The 12,969-nt window shown below is 39.8% G+C and overlaps 1 long non-coding RNA gene across 1 annotated transcript in view; it reads right to left on the bottom strand.

Annotated features, from left to right (window-relative positions):
• Positions 1-9,486, bottom strand: part of LOC120312131 — an 81,895-nt gene extending 72,409 nt beyond the window's left edge. The window contains exons 1-2 of the long non-coding RNA XR_005557796.1: positions 9,351-9,486; positions 7,744-7,842 (exon numbers count right to left, since the gene is read on the bottom strand). This is a non-coding gene — a long non-coding RNA (uncharacterized LOC120312131). The remainder of the gene's footprint in view (positions 1-7,743; positions 7,843-9,350) is intronic.
• Between the last annotated feature and the right edge of the window lie 3,483 nt (positions 9,487-12,969).

A 12,969-nucleotide genomic window follows, 5' to 3' on the forward strand; every position in this document is an offset into this window, starting at 1 on the left:
GTTAATGATTTGGGCACCGTCGATATTTCACTTTGTAATGAGTTAATTTGGAAGTTGTGTCGTAAAAGTGAAAACCTCCCCAAACTGCTTTTCCCGTTTTTTATTGGACCAAACCTCAAAGTAGGTCTTGGAAGTTTCCTAGTTCTGGAGAACATAAATCAAGACTGCAGCCTGGGTAGAAAAGTAATGTCTCTCTTTCAAATTGCTGCAAGGAAAATGGCTCCATCTGCTTGCTACTGAGTAATAAATAATGCCACATAAATGGATTTTAGAATAACTGGGGGTTGTGCCTTTTTAAAGGGAGCTTGGCTGAAGGAGGAGGAGCTGTTTCTGATCAGCCACTGCTGTCATAATGGATTCCCAACCCAACCAAATTACTTCCGCCTCGATTTCTCTGGTGTCAAATTTACCTAAAGAACTTTACCGTATTGTCTGCCTTCGTACAGCCTCCTTATCCAGGTTAGAGAATGGCCTATTGGCACAATATGTTAAACAAACTGGTAACTTTGTGCTTCAGCATATTATCCAAACCTGAGTGAAGGCTGCTAAGAGAATCAGTTGGGTCTCTAATGGTTAAAGCAGTGTTTCTCAACCTTTTTAATACCGCGACCCCCCCCAACTGGTCGTAAGTCAAGGACTACTTAATCGGTCGTAAGTCAAGGACTACTCAACGGGTGCAGCACCGTTTGCAGAGTGGGACTTTTGGCGGGCTCAGCAGGGCAGAGACAGCCTGGACCATTCCTATTGGCTTTTGAAAGCCAATAGAATTAGACTCTATTCAAGAGAGTCTATTCTATTGGCTTTCAAAAGCCAATAGAATAAAAGGGAGTAGCACAGCTAAGGAAAAGGGGGAAAAAATGGCGGACAGCCTTGTTTGGCGACCCCCGTGAAATGGTCGTTCAACCCCAAATGGGGTCCCGATTCACAGATTGAGAACCACTGGGTTAAAGCATCAGGCTAGAAACCAAGAAGGGGTGAGTTCTAGTCCTGCCATAGGCATAAAACCCAGTTGGATGGCTTTGGGATCAGGAGACAGGAAGTTCTGGTCCAGCCCTTGAGACGTAAGCTGGCTGGGGGACTTTGTGCCGATCACTCTCTCTCTGCTCAAGCAACCACACAAGGTTATCGCTGTGGAGAAAATAGGAGGTGGAATGAGTCTGTTTGCCCCCTTGAGTTATTCCTAAAACTAATAAAAGGGAGGTACAAATAAATAAAATAAAAATCAATAATCTCCTTAGCATCCGTTTCCCCACCCCCCTCTTTCTTGCAGTTTTTTTCTCTCAGCCATGGAAGAAGTGTTTCTAGAGGACTTGTGAAATTTGTCTACTAAAAAGACCACAAGTTCCAGCCTGCCTGAACTAAAATGGGATGTAGCTCCTCCCTGAGCAATCCTTGGAGATTACAGGTCCATTCCCCAGCTGCTCTGATGCTTCCCCATCCAGATCTCCTCCTTGCTTCATAAATTTGATATAGCTGCAAAAATCTGGACAACCACCAGGTGACACCCCAAAGTTAGATTTTTATTTTTATTTTTTTGTAGTCCTAGAGAAAACTTAAGATGCAGTGTGTGAATGAATATCTAGAATCTGGCATGGATTGATTATTTTAACCTGGTTTTGCCTAAGTAGTGATTAGGAGCATCGCTCAGAGAGAAAATAGATATTTGGATTGCAATAACTCCACCTTTAACAAAGGAGAAAACTGGGACTTCTATATGAAAGGATACACTCAATCAGGGCTTTTTTTTTTTTTTTTTTTTTTTTTTGTCATAGAACGCCCAGAACAAAGTTTCGGCACCTTTTTTGGATGGAATCTTGTAGGGAAGGCAAGGCGGGTTGTATGACGTGTGTGAGTTCTGGCACCTTTTTTTTTTTTTAAGAAAAAAAGCACTGCACTCAATTATCAGGACTTCAAAGGTTAGCATCACTTCACTTAGATTGGGTAGGAACTGATGATTGTTTAGTTTTGATTTGATCTTGCCCTGGTTACCTTCTCCTTGAGATTATTGTTTCACAGTTGATCAGAGTTGATTTTTCCCTCTGTGATGTAAACCACCATTAGTTATGCAGATCTGGCACTACAGAAACGTCATCCATCAACAAAGGAAGGGAACAGCTTTTATTCAACTAAATTGACTTCCCCCGTTGAAAGCCACAGACATCTCTCTCTGCGAAGTTCCTTGCTCAGTACGTCATCCGTGACACTGGAAAAGCACACACCTCCACGTACACACATACCTTTGCAGCCTGTGTTAATGGATGGTAATCCTAATTTAGAAAATAAATGAGATTTAATGGGCAATACAAAGCCACCAGGCATAACCTTCACCACGGTGACCTTCAAGCTATGGAACTGCGGCCAGCTATCCCTCCTTCTCCTTATTTGTAGAAAAATCTGCCCAAAACATCTGAAAACCAGCAGGCATTTAATTTAATCTCTTGGTTGTATTTACTGTCAATTTTTGTTTATGTGATTGCAAGATGGGGTTCATATTTTTTTTATATAATTTGATCTCTCCTTTCCTCTCACACAGATACACAGAGAGAGGTGTTTCACTGCTCGTGGGAGACTTGACGGAGCAACAGATCTATATATCAGCTGCAATTAAACGGTGGACAAGAACACGAGAATGTGTTCTTCTTCCTGAGAAAAACTTCCATGCCTGAGTCCATCCAATTAAAAAAAAGAAGCTCTTTCATATTAGTCAGGGTGACCAGGTGGGAAAATAGAGTTCATTCTCCCATCTTGAATTGTATGTTCAATGCCTCCATGCCTTCTTTTGGAGTGAGCTTCAGATGGTGTAATTAAAGTTACGTGCGGACAAACCAGTGTCTACATTAGGTGTGGGTCAGAAAAACCTGAGTCTGGGTTATGAGATTTTTGAAGCCAAGCAACCTAGGGTGTGAAACAAAGAAATTGGATTATGTTTTGAAGCTAAGAAGGTAAAGATGTAAAAAGCACAGGACATCCGTGGTTCTATAATTATATTTTGCAGAATTGTTTTCAACCCTGGTCGCTTTTGGGTCTCTTAAAGATTTCTTACTTTGTACCCCTCAAGCTTCCATAATATATAGGATTTAAGAGAATAACAGAGTTGAAAGGGACCTTGGAGGTCATCTAGTCCAACCTCCTGCTCAAGCAGGAAACCCTATATCATTTCAAACAAATGCTTGTGCAACCTCTTCTTAAAAACCTCCAGTGATGGAGCACTGCACAACTTCTGGAGGCAAGTCGTTCCACTGATTAATTGTTCTCATTGTCAATAAATTTCTCCTTATTTCTAGGTTGGTTCTTTCCTTGATTCTTTTCCATCCGTTGCTTCTTCTCCTGCCTTCAGATGCTTTGGAGAAATAAAGGAACTCCCCTCTTCTTTGTGGCAGCTCCTTAGATATTGGAAGAGGTTGCCACATTTCCAGCTAAGATTTCCAGCGAAGTGCTTTGATAGTCATCCCCCCACCTTCTGTTTTATTGCCTTGCTAGTTCCTTTCACCTCTAAATACATTGAATTTGGGTTAAAATTGCACAGATGCTGATTCTCCATATTTAGACTGAAAAGACAAAGAGCTCAAAAAAGGCTACTTGGCATGCACTACAAATTGGATTCCCCAAAAATCCATTCGTATTTGTGTTTAATTTTTATTTAGTTCCCTTTTTTTCCCTTCTTTGACACCGGAGTGATGGTGGAAGAAGAGTATTCGCAGGCAAATAATTTTAGTAAGAGAACTGCTAACTACTGCTAAACTGTTCAGAATCTGCTGGTGAGGCAGAGTCGGTGATAAATAAATATGAGGGTGAAGGTTTGTTCTCCGAGCTTGTGGGCTGGTTTCCAAATGTCTCGTTACCAGTGTAGGTAACATTTTCAGCGGAGTGTCTCTGTTGATTCTCAGTCATCCAGGGCACGGTTGTCCCAAAGGTGCTTTTTCAGGAGGCAACTGGACTTTCTTGTTTTTCTTTGAAAACATTTCGCTTCTTATAGAAGAAGCTTCTTCAGCTCTGACCGGATGGTGGGGAATGGAAGCATTTATATTCCTTGCAGACAGCTGGGGACACAGGTAAATCTCCAAATGGATTTAAGGACTCTCTAAAAAAATGCAAATGACCAGCTGGCCATGTGATTAGTTATTCATTTGGAGCTATATTTAACTTCTGAGCAGTTGATTGGTTCTCTTGTTGATTGGTCATTCCAAAGAGTTGGTTTCTTATGTATTCGTTTGCTGGAACTAAATCAATATGCTTGTTAATTGCTCCTTTGGTAGAATACCAGGCTTCAATAAATTCACATGTGTGGCAGGTGTTGGCATGGCCAATGATTTTTGTTCCTTCCCAGTTGAACTAGTGTTTTCCGTTGTCAATGTGGCTTGAGAACAGGGATTTTTGGTCATGCCATTTAACTGGTAGTCGATATTCATGAACCCTTGCTTTCAATTGCCCTCCTGTTTGATCTAGACTTTCGTTTTTACTCAAGCTATAGAATTATGGATTGGCAAGAATGTCTAAGTCATTAGCTCTTCATTATAATCAACCATGGAGAAGATCTTTGGCACCTATCAGAAAGCATATCTGTGCACAGGTATCCAATGTCTATGGAGATTCTCTGTCATCCAGGTCATGGTTGTCCCAAAGGTGCTTTTTCAAGAGGCAACTGGACTTTGTTTTTTCTTTGAAAATGTTTGGCTTCTCATCCAAGAAGCTTCTTCAGCTCTGACTGGATGGTGGGGAATGAAAGGATTTATATTCAGGTATCCAGTGATGTAACCATTAGACAGGTGAACTCATCTCATCTAAAATCTCATCTCATTAAAGTGCACACCTCATACAACAGAGGTATGCCCTCTGACTTCTCTGAAGCTTTAGCTTCTCAGTGACACACACTTTGGACCTAGACCCACCATCTACCCACAATTGGCTACAGATTGTTTTAGAACAATGAATGATTCCTGATATCAAAGACTTCCAGGACATTTCTACATAACAGAAGTCTTTAGTTCTATTTCACTTCTGCTTCTTGATTTAAACCTATCTTCCTGCTTGGCCTAAGATGACCTCCTTAGATGACTTCTCTTTCAGTTGAAAGAGAAGCTTAAACTATTTAAGTTTATTCTAGCATTTGCCATCACAGAACCACTAGGGTTAAAGTAGCCCACTTATTCATTTTTTTTCCAATGAGTTTTAATTTAAAGGATGGAACGCCCCAGTTATTTGCTTTATCGCTTGCCTTCTCTTCTGACAGTTGCACTAACAGATCTGGTTCTATTTATGCAATGAAATTTATGAGACTTTACCATGGGGAAAGCTCATCTATCTGCCGACCCACGTCAGCAGAATTATAAATCTGTCAAAGCCACAGTATTTCCAAAGTGACCTATGCTGGCTGTAAAAACCAGTGCAAATGCTCGAATAATGTATGACAAGCAATGAAACAATTCTTGGCGAATAATAATAGCACTGCAAAATAAAAGAGTGCCATACTCTGGTGTCTTTAGAATAATGAAGGACTTCTACTGTATTCCAGCTTCCTTGAGTTCAGTTAAATATTGTGTTGTAGAGATTTTCTTATATATATATATATATATATATATATATATATATATATATATATATATATATATATGTATATATATATATATATATATATATTGTCAAAATAATGATCACCAAGAGAATATCTATCAAAAATAGAATTTAATCCACCAAGCTTTCGTCAAATACATTTGACATCGTCAGGGTTAAAAGGCAAACGTCGGGGGAAGTCTTATATACAGTTGTTTAATGCCTGTTTCCGGCTCCTGGAGCATGTCATCGGCCCCAGCTGATCGAGTTGAGTCCCAAGCACACACCCCCCCATCAGCACCCATCCTCTTTCCATTGCTAATTTGCATTCTGTCATACGTTACTCCGTTAGCTGTTTCAGAGTTGGTCAGGCTGGGGGTCAGGATATATATATATTATCTAGAGCGCTGTATGCTACACCCTGTTGACCCAAATATGGGAGAGAGAAATCTTTTGCCTTGTATCAGCTCAAACTAGAGCCATCCACAGGCAGCAGTCGCAACTGCAACACCATATATATTTCTAAAATTTGGATTTGAATTAAGGGAGAACTGGAATAGCTATTTCGAACTCTTTAGTTCTTTTCAACCAGACATACTCTTTCTGAGATTCAGCCCAGGTTTGAATCTCAGAAAGGGTATGTCTGGTTGAAAAGAACTAAAGAGTTCGAAATAACTATTCCAGTTCTCCCTTAATTCTTTGCTAGCAATCCAAATTTTAGATAGATAGATAGATAGATAGATAGATAGATAGATAGATAGATAGATAGATAGATAGATAGATAGATAGATAGATGGATGGATGGATGGATGGATGGATGGATGGATGGATGGATGGATGGATAGATAGATAGATATCTTTGCATTTAGAGGATCAACATTAATTTGCCTTCCTTTTTTCTAAGATCTCAGAAAGAATTAAACTTTTACCACCAGTAAATAGAAACCACTAATTTTGAAGACTGCAAGGCTTGTCACCATGATGGACAAAGATAACTCAGAGTGATCCCTCAAGCATACCAGAGTACCTCTGGGGTTCTTGCAGGATTAGCAGCCAGGAAATCATAGTCATTCTCTTAGGACTTTAGAAGAGTCCTGCTTGTTGGGAAATTGCCAGCTAGGCTAGAAGGAAGGAGGGAGAGGTCAAGTGAGGTTTTAGCTTGGAATCCGCACACAGTTGCCAAGATCCCTGAAGCCTTACCTGGTCAATCCCTGGGGAACGTGAGCAGTTTGGTGAGATTCTTTAATATAGATGGTAAACAATAAAATTACTGACTTTTGCTCTTCACAAGTAGTTCTGATTACTTGCACTTGACATGGCTGGTCTTTTTTGAGAAAATGTGAAGTGCCAGAGAAAAATTGGAAACCATTCAGGAAAATGTTTCTAAAAGCATATTTAAATACTAAATGTTTAAATTTGCTTTTTAATTTGCTACCTTCATTTTTCCTCTGGGTTTTTTTTTTTTTTTTGGCCCCCTAAACATACACCTATCTGCTGATGGCCAAAAGTCCAAGTATTCTAATATTACATATTCTAATCATTGTCTACCTAGGCATATTAATTGTAGAAAAGCTCCAGGATCTTGCAGAGGTATACAATTACATGTGGTTTGGCACACACACACACACACACACACACACAAACACACAATCTACATGGCAAAGTTTTCGGCACCACTCAGAGATTTATTACATGTTTCATCTGAATAAAAAAAAAGTGATGGTGGGGGAGAGAATTATTCTGTACATGGCTGAAGAGGAACTATTTAAACTGAAATGATTGAAACTTTGTTTTATGTTCTACTCTTGTCTGCTATCTTTGAAAGAATATCAGTGTGCCATTCAGATCTGTGTGGGGTTTTCAGCTCAGAAAAGTCAAAAATATTCACCTGGTAATTATTTTGAAAATTTGATCTGAAAAGGAAGGAATGCAATGCTTTGTTGTTACCAAGGCTACTTGGATCATTCACCATAAATACATTATTAACTAATTAGCTTTAACTAATGGGTTGCCAAGGAATCCAAGGTAAACGTCTGCAAATTAAATTGAGGTCAATTAACAGTTCCAGAATAAATCTGTACCGCTTCTGCCTCTAGGATCTTGGTGGGGTCTGCATTGACCTTCAATCTTTTCCAGCACAATTTTTTTACACTTTCATAGACTCTCAGAATGCAGAGGTGAAAAGAAATGTACCTGCTTTTCAACAGCTTCATTTCATATTCTTGAACCAAGATGTCAGCAAGAACATAGCCATCCTTCCAGATGTTCACTTCTCCAAATTCTGCAATGAATCTTTAAAAAATGGGTATAAATGTATATGTTTCTTTGGTGAACATTTTACACAGAACTACTTAACGTAAGGGAGATTAGCATGTGTTTGAACAATACAATCAATGTATTTATAAGACAAACCTGCTTCCTAAGGTTCATAAAACACATTTTTTTAAAAATCGGTGAAATGAAAACTGGAGAAATCAAAGGCCAAAATCAGCCTATTCCAAAATGATGTTATTAAATCATCTAATAACCCACAATATGATCATTTTGATTTCAGCATTTGATGACTTAGGTTTTTCTTCTTTTGCTATGATTATTCCCACTCTACCTCCTCTTATCTAGATTTGATACTCCAGAATTTTTTCTAATCTACCATGGTCTCCTTCAATATACTTTGTGTCAGTTCCCCCCTCCCTCCCAAAAATAACCTATAATGGGATTTGAGAATATCTTTAAGGAACAAGAGGAAGAGCCAAACCAAGATAAGAGAAATCTGAGTCTAAAATAGGAATCTAATTTGAGAAAACTTCTTAGGCTTAATTCTCTCTAGTTGTCTTATAGATAAAAGAGAGGAAAGGATTCCTTCTGTTCCCGTAACAAAGTTATTAAGTTACTATTCACAACTTTGATTTTGCAGTCCGGTCTACTTCAAAGGCCTGACACAAAGACACACAACTGGCTCTAACTGCAAGCAAACATCACTACAGGGGTACCTTGAAACTCATTGTTAATTGGTTCTGGGAGGTGCAAAGAGTAGCAAAAATGATAAGTACCAAACAAATGTTTCCCATAAGGAATAAGACAGTGAGTCACAAGAGAGCTGACACGACACATTTTAGCTTGTGAGTTGAGTACCAAACAAACGATAAGTACAGGGACAAAATTTTCACATCAAAATGTGTCGAGTATCAAAGTCGATCAATTTCAGAGCCGTTGAACGCAAAGGCACCACTGTACTTCGAAATATCTTAAGAAACTATTTATATTGCAGGATCTGTGGTACAGTTATTGTAAATTAGTGCCATCGCTGCAAATGAATTCCATTTCTGGAGGCACATGGCCCAACAAATCTCTCTCTCTCTCTTTCTCTCATGTTCTAAGATTATGAAGGATTTGTTTTATATCGGCAGAACCATCAACGTCTACGTCTTTAGAGTGCTCTTCAGTCCAAATCTCATCAAACAAAGATTAATTCTATTAAACAATTAGGTACATTGGGTCTTTGGATTGTGTTCTGCTAAATGCTGTGAGGAAGTAACCCAGGCAGGGCATGCAGCAAAATTTAAATGTTAAATATACTTAATCATTTTTTTCTTAGATATTTTCAGACAAATGACAATTAGATTTTCTCACCCACATTTTTTCTACATTTGCAAAGCTTGTGCAATGCTGATGAGCTGGGTTCATATTGGTGGGTCAAAAGCTAGACAGACCTGACCTTTGTTGATTCTAAGTCAAAGAAGATGCAACAGTAAGGGTGAAATTTAACTAAACCTTACAAAACACACAGGGATGGCACTCACTGGACGAAAATCCACGAAGTGGAACTGATGAGCAAAAGGCCGTTCTGGAGATCAGAAGCAACAATTGCTCACTTTGGTAGAACTTGGCCAGCTGCAAAATGTCCCAACACCTTGGAGGTGCTCACCAGGAAATTCCAGAGCTAAAAAGGTTAAAAAAAAAAATCATTATGAAACAATGCAGAGGTCAGCTGCTTCTGTACTATTGTCAAGAAAACTACACTGGCTATGTCTGCAAAAATCCCCAAAATTCGGAGGAATTCAAGGGATTGTTTATCTTTAACTGCAAAAGTGTCCTGATTCCAGACATATGTGTGCCAAAATACCTTGGAAAGAGGCCCATTTGTTCTTGCAAAAACTGTTGACAAACTAGGCAGTTGAGAGGTAGCAAAGTGATCGCTGCCTGTCTCTTTTGACTGATGTGTCTACAGGAGACACAAAAACACAGGCTTACAGAACGCTGACCTTGCACTGTGGGTGATCCGTCTTCACGGAACTTGTCATGTTCACACAAGCATCAATTTCACACACAAAAAAGAACCAGGCCTGTAAAACAAGAGGTCCTTGGACATCATTAAAGGGGGGGGGGGGATGTTCAAAAGCTTGGGAAGGATCTCACTGTACATTTTTTAAAAATCAGCACAATTTTCTGGCTGTGTTTCTTCTACCATCTAAGCCAGTGGTTCTCAACCTTTTTAATGCCGCGACCCCCCAACCGGTCGTAAGTCGAGGACTACTCAACTGGTGCAGCACCGTTTGCAGAATGGGACTTTTGGCGGGCTCAGCAGGGCAGAGACAGCCTGGACAATTCCTATTGGCTTTTGAAAGCCAATAGAATTAGACTCTATTCAAGAGAGTCTATTCTGTTGGCTTTCAAAAGCCAATAGAATAAAAGGGAGTAGCACAGATAAGGAAAAGGGGGAAAAAATGGCATACTGCATTGTTTGGCGACCCCCGTGAAATGGTCGTTCGACCCCAAATGGGGTCCCGACCCAGAGGTTGAGAACCACTGATCTAAGCTAATAAACATGAACTCAGGCTTCCCACTCTATGAATTTCCAAGGTTTTTCCCCCTCTGTCCTTTTAATCCATAGGGTTAAACACCCTTCATGTAAGCAAAAAATAAGTTTTAGTTCCAGAACCGGTGTAAAAAAGTGCTTAATCCTTCTCTCCTTCTCTTTTTTCAGCTCAGATGACTTCCCCAGCAAGCTGATTTTCTCTTTGCCTACACAAAGGGAAGTTTCATACAATCATATGGCTGGATGGTACCTTAGAGGTCTTCTACTCCAACCCACTACTCAAGGCAGGAATCCTTATTCCATCCCGGACAAATGGTTGCCCAATTTTTCCTAAAAACCCACCAGTGATGAAATTCCCACAACTCCAGGAGACGAGCCAATCCATTGTTTCAAGGGGAATAGCACCGTTTCTCTGTGAGTAAACCTATCAACGGATCCGACAGTTTCCATTAATGGATGGAAGGATTTATATCTCTTGCAGTCATCTGATCATTAGCACTCTCTCTGAGAATCATTGAGGCCACTTGGAGGTTTACTTGTGCCCTCAGGGTCACCTGCATCGCGCAAATGGGTGTGGAACCTTCTTGGAACTGCTGAAAGGACTGGGGGAATGTAAAGGAATATAAACCCTTCTATTCTCCACCCATTCAGTCAGAACTGAAGAAGCTTCTTGAATGAGAAGTGAAAGGTCTTCAAGGAAAAACAAGAAAGTCCAGTTGCCTTTTGAAAAAGCACCTTTGGGATTTCCGAGCGTCACATGCTCAGGAAGATAAATTTATCTCAGCATCTATTTCTGTTCTACTATCACAGCACCATTGAGAGTGTCCTGACATACGGCATTCTTGCATGGTATGGAAGTAGCTCTGTAGTGGACAAAAAAGCTCTACAGAGAATTATTAAAACTGCCCAGAATATTATCGGATTTCAGCTACCAGCCCTGGACAACATCTTCGAATCTCGTTGTTTGAGGAAGTTGTATAACATTCTCAGGGACTCTTCCCATCCTGTTTACAATCTTTTTGGACTGTTGCCTTCTGGCAGAAGATACAGAATGATTAAAACTCAGACCACACGTTTTCTGAATAGTTTTTATCCCAGAGCTATAGTTGCACTCAACAATGAACTAAAGGGCCACCATCAGTGAACTGTTGGACAGTATTACTTGGTCTGTTGTGTGGATGTTTGGGTGGTCTTAGGGGTGGGGAATTGTGGTGGGTGGGAGTGTGTTTGGGGATTATGTGTGTGGGACCTGGTCTTTGGGTGTCAAGTAAATTCCGTTGTATGTGTACACTGTATACACATACAATGACAATAAAGTTTACATTTATATTATTATACATTATACGTGGATTCAGTCAGTCTGTTGGATCTTCTCTACACTGTTGGTTTTGAAGCTGAGAATGGAGAACTGCTACTACGACTGAGAGAAGTTAGTGATACGCTAACTTAAGTGATGATGTGTTCCTATACTATTGATGTAAGAGCCCAACTTTCACGTTTTATGTGGCATGGGGGTGGATATCTCCAAAGAAACTTGAAGCTGTCGTCAGGTTTGGCCTTCAGGGTATCCTTGTTAAAAAGAGATGCGGTTTCTCTCAAGTAGTTCTTTTCTATTTTTGTTATGCCCTATCTAATTCTGCCTACCAGTAGGAAGAAGGAGAGTTGAAATCCATGGGATGATTTAATTGCTTTTGGCTTTGTTTGTTTGGTTGCTTTTGTTGTTTTTTGTTTTGTTTTGTTTTTTTAGTGTGGGTAAGCTGTTTTTATGTTTTGTACACACTGACAGTTCGAGCCGAGATTTCTCTCTGGATTCTGAAATGGTATTAAAAACAGCAGACAAACAGATCTGACGGGAAACATTGACTGATGTCCAATATTCACTTATTAAAGAATATAAATGAAGCAAGGAGGGTTGAAAGCGGACTTGATACGTCCATTTGGGATCATTTTTGGGAATGACAGGAATAGCAGCATATTATTAGATTGCCAGAAGACTGTTATTCTGAGCGATGCCAAGTGAATCAATATAATTCTGTCAGGGCGGGGGGAAAGGGGAGGCGAAAAAGGAAGGGGTGAGCAAAAATAAAGAAGTACGCATTGCCAGAATTTAAAAAAGAGATGAAATATCAGTCTTTGTCATCGTTGCTAGTCTTTTGGGATGAGGCAGAGGTGGGATATTCTTCAGCCACTGTATATAAGTAGTTCCTGACTTACAACAATTCATTTAGTGACTGTTGAAAGTTACAACAACACTGGAAAAAAAGGACTTATAACCGTTTTTCACACTTACGACCATTGCAGCATCCCCAGGGTCAGGTGATCAAAATTCAGACGCTTGGCAACTGATTCGTACTTATGACGGTCGCAGGGTCCTCGGGGGGGTGTCATGTGATCCCCCTTTGTGAACTTCTTACAAGCAGAAGCCACATTCACTTAACAAGCATGTTACTAACTGAACAACTACTTAACCACTAGGATAAGAAAGGTCATAAAATGGGGCAAAATTCACTTAACAAAAGACTCGCTTAGCAACAGAAATTTTGGGCTCCATTGTGGTCCTAATTTGAGGACTTCCTGTAAATAAATCAGAGACCTTCGAACTT

This window comes from Crotalus tigris, unplaced genomic scaffold (genome assembly GCF_016545835.1).
Source record: "Crotalus tigris isolate CLP2741 ecotype Arizona unplaced genomic scaffold, ASM1654583v1 scf7180000018432.44079421565:4894166, whole genome shotgun sequence".
Taxonomy (NCBI): Eukaryota; Metazoa; Chordata; class Lepidosauria; order Squamata; family Viperidae; genus Crotalus; species Crotalus tigris.